The sequence below is a fragment of the Macrobrachium rosenbergii genome, chromosome 29, assembly GCF_040412425.1.
Source record: "Macrobrachium rosenbergii isolate ZJJX-2024 chromosome 29, ASM4041242v1, whole genome shotgun sequence".
NCBI classification, from domain to species: domain Eukaryota; kingdom Metazoa; phylum Arthropoda; class Malacostraca; order Decapoda; family Palaemonidae; genus Macrobrachium; species Macrobrachium rosenbergii.
In genome coordinates, this window is record NC_089769.1 from 1545466 (window position 1) to 1557965 (window position 12500).

Below are 12500 nucleotides of genomic sequence, written 5' to 3' on the forward strand. Positions count from 1 at the left end.
TCCCTTTTCGTTTACCGAGTCTACTCTGAGTCTACCCCGAGTCTCCCACGGATCTGTACCTTCCACGGAGACCCGCATTGAAAACCCCGTAGATGGCTCTCTCTCTCTCTCTCTCTCTCTCTCTCTCGTTTTATTGGTGTAGTTGGCTTTAGAAGACCTCCTCCCAAGACCTAACTACCGTCTCCCAGTCCCTACGCAGCCCCAGTCAGACCTTGCCATTGAGGAAAAGGTCGAATTCACTCGCTACTCTTTTATTCACTACGCTTTCACAGGTCTCATTGTGACCCACTGATCCTAACACCAGCCTTCCTGAGTCTTATGCAAATTGGAGTTTTGTGATGGGGTGTATGGTCCTATGAATATAAAAGTCTTTCTTAAGGCGTTTCTTAAGTGTAAAGATATAAATGAGCTAATTTTGGATCTAGAAGACCTGAGAGAGAGAGAGAGAGAGAGAGAGAGAGAGAGAGAGAGAGAGAGAGAGAGAGAGAGAGAGAGAGAGCGAAGGATAAATTATAAAGAAACTAATTTAGAATTAAGGGGACCACGGCGTTTCAATATTACTCGTAGAGAGAGAGAGAGAGAGAGAGAGAGAGAGAGAGAGAGAGAGAGAGAGAGAGAGAGAGAGAGAAGCGAAGGATAAATTATAAAGAAACTAATTTAGAATTAAGGGGACCACGGCGTTTCAATATTACTCGAGAGAGAGAGAGAGAGAGAGAGAGAGAGAGAGAGAGAAAAGGATAAATTATAAACTAATTTAGGATTCACAGGACCACGGCATTTCAATATTCTTCGCAGAGAGAGAGAGAGAGAGAGAGAAAGCTCCTCTTCAAAACTATTTGTTGACAAATCCACCCCCTCCTCTCACACACCCCACCGCCCCCAACCCTTGCTAAGGAGGTCGTTTGAACACTGAATGTCTTGACGAGGTTCGTATATACACAGCCCTACCCCCAACACTGCCCTTTGCAATGAGGAGCTGAACCTCTTGATCTGAGCTGTAAATCTATAGAAGCTTCACTCACTCTATATATACTCCTCGGTGGAGGAGAACTGACGTCGGAAATCTATTCCTGTATTAAATCTTTTTGTTGCTCGATTATAAGATGAAAGTAAATTTGATTTTGAGATGTTGTTTGCCTAGGTTGAAAGGTTAGAGATTAAATTTAGAAGTTCCGGTTTGTGGTGAATGTAAATTTGCTGTTGTGATGTTGTTTTCCTAAGGTGAAAGGCTAATTTTAAAAATTCAGTGATTGTTTGAAATGCAGTTTGACCAATTCTTATTATTATTCAGAAGATGAACCCTATTCTTATGGAACAAGCCCACCACAGGGGCCATTGACTTGAAATTCGAGCTTCCAAAGAATACAATTTTCGTTTGAAAGAAGTAACAGAAGGTAATAAGAAATACAGAAAGAAGAGATCAGATGTTAGGAAAGAAAAAATAAGTGAATAAATAAGTAAGTAAATAGATAAAATGGAAGTAAATGTTTAAAATACGAGGAGAATTGTTCCAGGGTAGTAATGCGTTGCATCTTCGCTTGAACTTTTGAAGTTCCAGTTAAGCAAACATTCATTTAAGCAACCCATTGATATCAAGATAATCTTAATGATTCATACCATTCCAGTGACTGACATGTTCATTGACTATAACATCCAATGAGTCATTCAACAATGCAATAAAAATTTTAAAAAATCACATGATTCTCAAGGACCCAACGTCTCAAAAATATCCAGTGACTAATTAAATGGCATTGATGACATATCCAATGACTTTTTTATAAAGTCAATGACAGTGAAATGTCGTATGCCCCATTAAACAATCAAGCGACGCCAATAAAAGCCCAGTGGCTCATTTAACACGTCCAGCGACATTTAAAACAAGTAAAAAAGTTTCTTCGGCGCAGTCGAGGTTTCTGTACAGCGTATAATCAAGGCCACCCAAAACAGATCTATCTTTCGGTGGTCTCGGTATAATGCTGTATGAGCCGCGGCCCACGAAACTTTAACCACGGCCCGGTGGTGGCCTGTCCTATATAGTTGCCAGACGCACTATTATTGCTAACTTTAACCTTAAATAAAATAAAGACTACTGAGGCTAGAGGGCTGTTATTTGGTATGTTTGATGATTGGAGGATGGATGATCAACATACCAATTTCATCCCTCTAGCCTCAGTAGTTTTTAAGATCTGAGGGCGGACAGGAAAAAGTGCGGACAGAGTAAAGTGCGGACGGATATACAAAGCCGGCACAATAGTTTTCTTTTACAGAAAACTAAAAGTCTAGTGACTTTTTCTGGAGGAAAATCTCCACGGTAATGTAAATGTAAGTTCTGTGTTCCCATCAAGAAAGAGAATACTCTTAAATTCCACATGTGTTCCAAAATGAAGAGATTAAACTCCTGTTAGAAAGTCTTTATGTCCTTGAAGAGTCTGTTCAAGACAACTTTCTCCCTTCTTGCTATTATTGAAGAGCCCAGAATATTATTTATGGACGCACACAAATTGGAATATTGGAATATTGGAATATTGCTTAGTCTCCTTGCAACCTTGAGGAACGACAGGCCTAATGATTTGGGTAAAGGAAAGTCCCACATAAACATTAAAGCCTTGGAAAAAGTTAGGCCAAGGGGTTGACATAAATCGTTTACATACAGACACACTTAACAGACATAAAAATGGTTAACTTACATCAACATTTAAATCGTGGAAGTCCCACACAAACAATGAACCCTGTAAAAGTTAGGCCGAGGGGTTGACAAACATACACACACACACACACACAAACAATTAACATACATTGAGCTTAAATCCCACGTAAGCAAGACCTCGCGTTCATGACTCTCCTCACCTGACATCTGGGTGTTTTGAATGGAGGGGAAAAGCCTTAATCCCATCGACTCGAACTCAGCCGTAGAGACTCGCTGAGTAAAAGGCTAAATTTTTCCTCTCGGCCTAATCTGATTCTTCCTATTCATAAAGAACTGAGGTGTGCCTTATAAACATGTCAGGTCCCCGGCGTTAAGATAAGGCCTGTCGCATCAGAGAATTTACGGCGCTCTATAAATTTTCCTCCCAGAAAGAAGCTTAACTGTGGAGATTATCTCGGGGGCTTTTATTCAGATAAAAGATGCTCGGGAGTTAGTTAACCGCCTTGCGATATATTACGCGGAGAACACTTCTGATTGTTGCCAGTAATATTGTCCGTGAAGTTGTCGTCTCCCAAACGAACGTTTGTTTTCGAATGGAACAAAGATCACACGAGATCACACAGAAACACCGGAAGACTCATACGCAGTCCTCTCTCTCTCTCTCTCTCTCTCTCTCTCTCTCTCTCTCTCTCTCTCTCTCTCTCTCAAGGACAAGGTGAATTTCTAATGAAGGCGGTCCTGGTGGTGGTTACCTGCTACTTAGTTACCACAGGTCGGGTTCTCTCTGTCGGAGGCCTGCGACTAGTTTTTATAGATTCACTTTTTTTCCCTCTGCCTAATTCAGCTCCTATAGCTGGACGGTCCCCCGGTCAGTAGGAAAAGGTTGGGGCCCTAAACGTGGTTTTTGCTCAACAGTTTTTCAAATTCCAGGTCTAGGTTTGTGTAGGAAATGAAAAATAAAAAAAAAATTCTGGACCTGTGCCGCCACCTCGCCAGCGGGGGGTCATTTATGAATATGTTATGTTTGAATGTGTTGTATTCCTTTTCCTGTTGTTGTTCTGTCGTGTTGTTATGACTGGAGATTCATCACGATTCCTTTCCAGGCGTTGAAGGTTTTAACTGTATGCTTACAGTTTTTTTTTTTTTTTTTATCTGTTAGAGGTTGATAAACAACTGGATTGTCTGTGAATCTGATATGAATGTCTGTTGTCAGTCTGTCAGTCTGTCAGTCTGTCTGTTAATCTGTCTGTCAGTCTACCTGTCTGTCTGTCTGTCTGTCTGTCAGTCTATATGTCTGTCTGTCTGTCAGTCGGTCTGTCTGTATGTCTGTCAGTCTGTCTTTCAACCTGTCAGTCTGTCTTTCAACCTGTCAATCTGGCTGTCTGTCTGTCAATCTGTCTTTCAGCCTGTCAGTATGTCAATCTGTCAACCTGTCTTTCAACCTGTCAGTCTGTCAATCTGTCTTTCAACCTGTCTGTCTGTCAATCTGTCTTTCAACCTGTCAGTCTGTCAATCTGTCTTTCAGCCTGTCAGTCTGTCAATCTGTCTTTCAGCCTGTCAGTCTGTCAATCTGTCAATCTGTCTTTCAACCTGTGAGTCTGTCATTCTGTCTTTCAACCTGTCAATCTGTCTTTCAGCCTGTCAGTCTGTCTGTCAGCCTGTCAGTCTGTCTCTCTGTCAGCCTGTCTGTCTGGCTGTCTGTCTCTGTGCCTGTCTGTCAATCTGCCTGTCTGTTGCAAAAATCCCTTCATTCCCTTTGTGGTCAAATTGTGGAACCATCTTCCTACCGTGCAACATGTCATAAACATGTCAGCGACTTGTTGCCCACACTTCACAAACATGTTGAATACAAGTCAGCGACTTATTGGCATTTCTAGCCTGACAATATCTGCCTATTTTGGTCAAAAGCTCTGCGTTAGTTCTTGAGATATTCTGCTAGCACAGAAAGAGAATAAGGTTTAAGTTGAGAAAGAGTGCAAGTTTGATGTTTCTCTCTCTCTCTCTCTCTCTCTCTCTCTCTCTCTCTCTCTCTCTCTCTCTCTCTAACCCCACTGGTAAGATGGCCCTTGGATCTCTCTCTCTCTCTCTCTCTCTCTAACCACACTGGTAAGAAGGCCTCTCTCTCTCTCTCTCTCTCTCTCACCAAAATAGCCTACTTTAGCCCAATCCGCGAAAGCTTACGTAGCAAACGACCTCGTAACCTTTGCCCGACATGGACGTTCCATATTCTGAATAATAATAATAATAATAATAATAATAATAATAATAATAATAATAATAATAATAATAACAACAACTCATTGGACTTTACAAATACTCTCCCTGATCAGAAATAACTTGGAATAAGCGCGATAAAACGCCAGTATTTCCACTTCGAAAAAATCACAGCTAAAATTGATCGCAGTCTCCACCTTTTGTTTTCAGAGAGTCCAGAGGAATTCGACAGGCGTCTTGTCCGCGCTATAGCGACCCCCAAGAAAAATAAAGCATTTTGTCGATGCTCCTCATTCCTGTTGTTTTTTTTGTGGGGGGGCGAGTCGAGAAACGTGGATGAATTCACGAAATTTTATGGTGTTAGAATCGTTATAACGTTCTTTTTTTTTTTTATTGCTGTCGTTTTGTTTTTTTAGTTTATTTACACGCGCGTACGTGTAATTCATCTCTCTCTCTCTCTCTCTCTCTCTCTATATATATATATATATATATATATATATATATATATATATATATATATATATATATATATATATATATATATATATATATATATATATATATATATATATATATATATATATATATATATATATATATATATATATATATATATATATATATATATATACCTGGTTTAGATCAGTCACAGGCGACTAATTTCACAAATACATAATGAAACCGCGAAGGTCAGGAGAATTACAAAGCACTGCAATTAAAACCACCAGGAACCGTGGCGGTAAACAGAAAAAGAAAACGATACGAAAGCGAAAGATAAAAGCAGAATGACGGAGATAAAACGGGGGAAAAAGAGAAAATTCTTGAGGGCCACCTGATCTAAGTCATTCCGCCTCGCTTCGCAAGGATTCTCGAGTACCCTGAAATTGCCAAAGTTTGGAGCCGTCCGTTCCTCGCGATTTTTTCGTCCTTGTCTTGTTTTTCCGCGAAGATGTTATTTACTGCGCATGCGCGAGAGTCTCCTTGAAAATATTCATCGATTGTTGCTCGCGCTTATCTTAATCATCACCGACAGGAAGATTGCTTTCACCTTTCTTATCTCTGATTGGTTGTTTGAGTTTGTCTTTGAAGAGGCAATGTTTTTGCGGCTTGATTAGACGCCGGTTGTCAATTTCCGCGGGAGCTTTGTGGGTAGTGGGCTGATCGCGTGTTGAGACAAAATTGAGTACAGTTCGTAAAGCGTTCTCTTATTGACTTACGAATTTCAAAGAATTCTTAATAGAAGATTAAATATAAAGAGAAATAAATTCACATTGTCCTCTGTATTCAACCGTTCTACAAAGTACTCACTCCATCGAATCATGGTTTCATAGTGCAACTGAGAGGTTTTCCTCCTGTTACACCTATCAAACCTTTTGGCTCTCAACTTCCCTTTCAGCGCTGAATGACCTCAAAGGCCCCATCGCTAGACCTTTGGCCTAAAGTCTGTGTTCCATTTCATGATTGTATTCTCTCTAAGTAGCACCTTTGAATTAGGTACCCATAATCTATGATCCAATTGCCTATTATACCTTTCCGTATTCACTTCCATATTCTTTTTTTCTCTGAAAAGTATTAAGTCAAAACCATTGTTATTCCTTTTGCTAATTAAAAACATAAGCAAGCATTGGTCAAGAATCCTTAGAGAGAGAGAGAGAGAGAGAGAGAGAGAGAGAGAGAGAGAAGAGAGAGGTCCGTGGATAAGAGATTTTCTAGATGGCGAATCGTGAGCTGGGATCCCTTATGTCCCTAGGCACGTCCCTAGACTGCGTAAAAAGTCCCTAGCCTTGGGGATCTAGGAAGAGAGCAGTTCACTTTTTAGGGATTCTGGGAGTAAGATCACAAACGTGAGTCACCAGCGGTCTGCTAAAATGTCACCGGTATAAAACTGACGCTACCTCGAAGGGTCACTTAGGCACTGCCCAAAAACTGCCCGGGCGCCAGAGTGGAGTGGCATTTAGGGCGGAAACTAAAATGCTACCGCGGAAGGTTAGAAGTGAAACCGCTGGGTCTGAGGGGCACGGCTCACAATGTATCATCATTATGGTCATTATTGCTCATATTATATTATATTTCTCATGGTCGTTTCAGTGTTGAATTAGAAATTTTGCATGGTTACTCATGCACACACACATACACACACACACACACACACACACACACACACACACACACACACATATATATATATATATATATATATATATATATATATATATAATAAAACCCAATTGCATTCATATGTTTATATTGAAATATTTATATATATATATATATATATATATATATATATATATATATATATATATATATATATATGTATATGTATATTATTTGCATTCATATTTAGTTGCTGGATAGTAGATGAACCCTCTGTGCAGTAAAATTTCCACAGAACTACTCGTTTCAAATGCTTACACAGATGGCTCATCGGCATCGTGTCGAACCCCATTCATACAATGAACCACTCACCTCTATCTTACATTCACTCTGGTTCTTCCCTCTCCTTTTCTATCCAGTCCTTTCTAGGTCTTCCTCTCCCCCCCTCCCTTTAACATTTCTAAAATGTACACTCTTTTCGCCAAACTGTTGTCTTCCATTCTCTCCTCATGAACGAACCATCTCAAAAAATACTATGATCCAACATTTGGCTTCCTGTCCAATAGCTCTTTAATCTTTCCTGTCCAATCTTTTCTAGCGTGTCATTTCCTTCAACCCTTGAACGCTTCTGACCTATAGACTAATTTTACTAAACTTTTTACTCTCATTCTCCCTACATGAACGAACCATCTCAGAATAATGTGATCTAACCTTTGTCATGCTCTGACGTTGTCACCTCTTCTTCTACGCATCTCCCTTTGACATTCGCAAGTCTAGAAGTCAAACAGCCTATCTAAGTAGAATCTAGCCAGCAACAAATCTTTTGCCATAAAGAACTGAGCGAGATATTCCACTAATTCCACTTACAATACCCCTGACATAAAGCCTAGATTCTAAGGGTATATGTAACATGATCACATCCTGTTTACATTTTGGCCAGTTTGATGCGACAAACGTCTTCGTCGTATTTCGCGGTCGTCAAAATTTATCACAACAACCGACGGTGTCTGTTTCCCCTTATAATTGGGTCCTGGGACCTAGAGGGACCGAGAGACCGCGGTCGTAAAAGTGGACCACTTTTCGCTTTATCTCTTGATGGAGATAAAGGTCGTCGAATGAACGCTTAATGAACCCACAACTGCAAAGCTGGCCGAGTTGATGTTTTAATAGAGTGTCTTCAGATGGAGAGAGAGAGAGAGAGAGAGAGAGAGAGAGAATTATAGTTAGATACTCTTTTACTTTAATAATAATAATAATAATAATAATAATAATAATAATAATAATAATAATAGTAATAATAATAATAATAATAATGAATATACTTTACTTTTATTTCAGGGTTATTGACGAGAGAGAGAGAGAGAGAGAGAGAGAGAGAGAGAGAGAGAGAGAGAGAGAATTATAGCACGAAATTCATTGGTAATAATAATAATATAATAATAATAATATTAATAATACGTGTACTTTACCCTTAATTCAGGGTCATTTATAAGAGAGAGAGAGAGAGAGAGAATTATAGTACGAAACTCATTGATAATAATAATAATAATAATAATAATAATAATAATAATAATAATAATAATAATAATAATAATAATAATAATAATAATATCTTTTTTTTTTAGTTCAAGGCCAATTACAATTTAATACAAGATTCATATGTAAGAGAGAGCAGTAACAATTACTACTACTATTACCACTACTAAATTTAAATAACAGTATATTAGTATAAATGTAATGGTTTCCATGAATTCAGCTAAAATTACAGAATAGTACTCACCGGAAGTCAGACAGTAAAGAAACTATGTTACTAACTAACCAAAAAGAAGCTATGGGGCCCAGCTGACCAAGGCCAGAATCGCCCAGTCAGAATCACTATAACTGCATCAGTGATATCTGAGTCTATTCTTACACTAAGACTGTCACCATTTTACAATACTTCAAGCAAACAGTTAAGAATATAAAGCTAATCATTCAACCGCCACTTGCATCTATATCCTAGAAGAATGACAGATTTATTGATTAATCATCAGACTCTCCTGTTTCTTATACGCGAGGAGAGCATTTGACAGAGCAGAAGATCTGAAAATCGCTTCTAGGCTTTATAAAAAAAGCATCTTTATATTCCGCTGGGGTAACTCTCTTCGAAGCTTTGTAAAAGAGACGCATCTTTATATTCTCCTGGGGTAACGTACTGTCTCACAACTTTAAAAGGAGTTCCTCAAGGTGGCTTTCTCTGACCCTGCCTCTTTAATGCGCGCGAAGATGCCCTGAATGTTAAATTGAACTGGCTCCTACTCTGAATAATAATAAGCCTCATCTGTTATGCCAAGGAAATGACTCTGAACTTCTCATCAGTGCAAAATTTCCATCTACCAACCGATAACTGTCGTAGGTATGCAGACGAGTTCGCCATGTTATAGAATGAAACTAAGACCCAGGCGGTTTATAGTCCCCGTGGGGGGGTAGCGCCGTCGGTGCACCTCATGAGGTGTACTGTAGGCATTGCTAAAGGTTCTTTGCAGCGTCCCTTCGGCCCCTAGCTGCAGCCCCTTTCGTTTCTTTCACCGTACCTCCTTTCATATTCTCTGTCTTCCATCTTACTTTCCACCCTCTCCTAACAATTGATTCATAGTGCAACTGTGAGGTTTTCTTCCTGTTACACCTATCAAATCTTTTACTGTCAATTTCCATTTGAGCGCTGAATGACCTCGTAGGTGCCAGTGCTTGGCTGTTGGCCTAAATTCTGTATTCAATTCCGGTCTTACTGTTATAGTGTCTATGGATGTAGTGTCTATGGATGCTCTCTTTTGGGCGGATAATTCGTGAAAGACTAAACTGCTCATAATGACAATGACATAATAAAGAATCGTTCACACTACAGCATAACATGTCATAAATAGATGTAGGCAACTTAATGCATACATGTCTCAAACAAGTTGAAAGCATGTCAAGGACTGTAAGTGGAGACGGAAGAAGCTTTGGCAGTTAATGGATAATCGTACGAAGCTCCTGTCAGGACTACCGATAAGCCGTTGGCTTGTATTCAGCCTGTTGATTTGTGTTCAGCATGTTGACTTGTATTCAGCATGTTTGTGATGTGTTTGCAATAAGTTGCTGACTTGTATTTGTGAAATTTTTTTGCTGCAGTGTGAATGAAAGCTAAGGCGCCTTGTAAACCATATGAAGCTCTTGCAGGACTGCCAATGAGTCGTTCACTTGTATGCAACCTGTTTGTGACATGTGTGTGACAAGTTGCCAACCTGCATCTATAGCATGTTTTGCTGCAGTGTGAATGAATTGAATGAACACTAAGGTGCCTTATAAACCGTATAAAGCTCTGATTAGCACCACCAATAAGTCGTTGATTTGTATCCAACTTTTGACTTGTATTCAACCTGTTTGTGACATGTGTACAACAAGTTGCCGACTTGTATTTATGACATATTTTATCACAGTGTGAATGAAGTGAGTGAACCCTAAGGTGCCTTATAAACCGTATAAAGCTCTGATTAGCACCACCAATAAGTCGTTGATTTGTATCCAACCTTTTGACTTGTATTCAACCTGTTTGTGACATGTATACAACAAGTTGCCGACTCGCATCTATGACATATTTCACTACAGTATCGTGGCACTCTAACGAGCCTTTGTTTATATAAACACATCACTCTCAATGTGCTACGCAGCAGTTCATAAAAAAAGGACCACCTGGATGTTTTTTGCAAGTCACTATCGAGGCAAACCGTGTCCAATCTGATTACCTGGCTGCAAAAAAAAAAAAAAAAAAGTAGTACAGCAATTCGTTCAGCCAAAGCATCTTCACCAGCGAAGCGAGAAGAAGATCTGAGTTATGTGGAAAGGCTGGGATAATAGGACTACTGTTCATTGAAGACGATTTTTTCGTCTGTGCGTTTCGTTATTTCTCTCTCTGAGTTTTCCTGTGTTGTCGCTATCATTTTGTTATTTTATTATTATTATTATTATTATTATTATTATTATTATTATTATTATTATTATTATTATTATTATTATTATTTTGTTGAATGATGTGGCTGCATTATGCGAATTGATTTTATATGCTGAGTTTTCTCAATTTTTATTATTATTATTATTATTATTATTATTATTATTATTATTATTGTTAGTAATGTTTGAGTGTAAGGGATTGTCTATTTGTATGTGGCCTTGAGCTTAAATGAAGTTATTATTATTATTATTATTATTATTATTATTATTATTATTATTAATGATATATAACCATTTCAAGTAAAATGTGTTTCAACATACAGCTGAAAAGAGAAGTAATCAATAATAATAATAATAATAATAACAATAACAATAATAATAATAATGGGCTATCACATTAATATTTTTATGACAGCACACGAAACTTTCGAGGACCTCCTCAATCCTCATTACCAATCAAGAGATTTCAAAGCCAGAACCCCGCCGAGAAAGTCATTTTGAAAACTCAAAGCGTAAACAGGAAGGCGTGAGAAAAACAAAACTCATTTGTCTTGCCAAACGATTCCGCTGGCTTCTGAAGGTAAACCAGCCTAGCGCTTCTCCGATCTTCTTATGCCTGTGCTTGCTGGGTTGTAAGACGCATTAATCACTGCCAGATTGGTGGTGCTTGTAACGCGAGAGAGAGAGAGAGAGAGAGAGAGAGAGAGAGAGAGAGAGAGGTCTGCTTTCCTTTTGCCTTTGAGGGAGAAGAAGAGGCAAAAGCAGGTAACAGTTTCTTTTTCTGTCCTGGTAATGGGAGTGCAGACCACTCTCCATGGTGTAAGCGCTTCTCAGGCAGTGTTTAACTCTGTTCAAGTGTGGTTTTATTGAGAGGTTCTTCAATAGCTAACTGTAAACTGTCTCTATAAGCTTTGAAAGTCGCCATAATCCACTGTTTCTGCAAATAGTTGCAGGCGATATGTTCATATCTTGCCGTTTCTGAAGTTACTGACAGGCTACTCTGCTTTTTCTGTACAATTTCACAGCATTGCTATGTCGTTTCTCAGTCTTCTTACAGTTTCCCTACAGTTCCTACATTTATGTCTTGGCTATCCAAGGGCAACAACCCGAGCTGTCAAAAAGGCCAGCTTAACCAAAACAACAATAACATTAATACCATTTCTGAAAGATATCGACAGGCATAACCTGCAATTTCTGTAAACTTCTACAGACATATATATGCTGTTACTTATGTTGATTCTTACAGGCCCTTAAGTAACACTTAGCCTTTTCTACAGATTTTCTACAGATTTATTCCACAAATAACAGCAGTCATAGTTCTTTTATTCCTCGGTGATTTCTACAGACACTTTATGCTTAATTTGTTGATAGATATTCGTAGAGATCAACAATTATTTTGTAAATTTTTTTCTAGTGATTTCTACAAGCACATTTATGCCTAATTTTTTATAGAGTTTAGTATATGCCAGTAATTATTTCATGCAATTCGCACAGGATGCACAGACATCTAGAACTAGGCCTAACAGTATCAACCAGTTTATCCAAAAAATCATTTTAATTCAGTCTACAGATT

At 38.6% G+C, this 12500-nt stretch overlaps 1 protein-coding gene across 2 annotated transcripts in view; it reads right to left on the reverse strand.

Moving 5' to 3' along the window:
- The window catches only part of LOC136854477 (cell adhesion molecule 2-like), a 113317-nt gene that overhangs the window by 30591 nt on the left and 70226 nt on the right, over positions 1-12500 (reverse strand). The gene's annotated exons all lie outside the window — the stretch shown is intronic.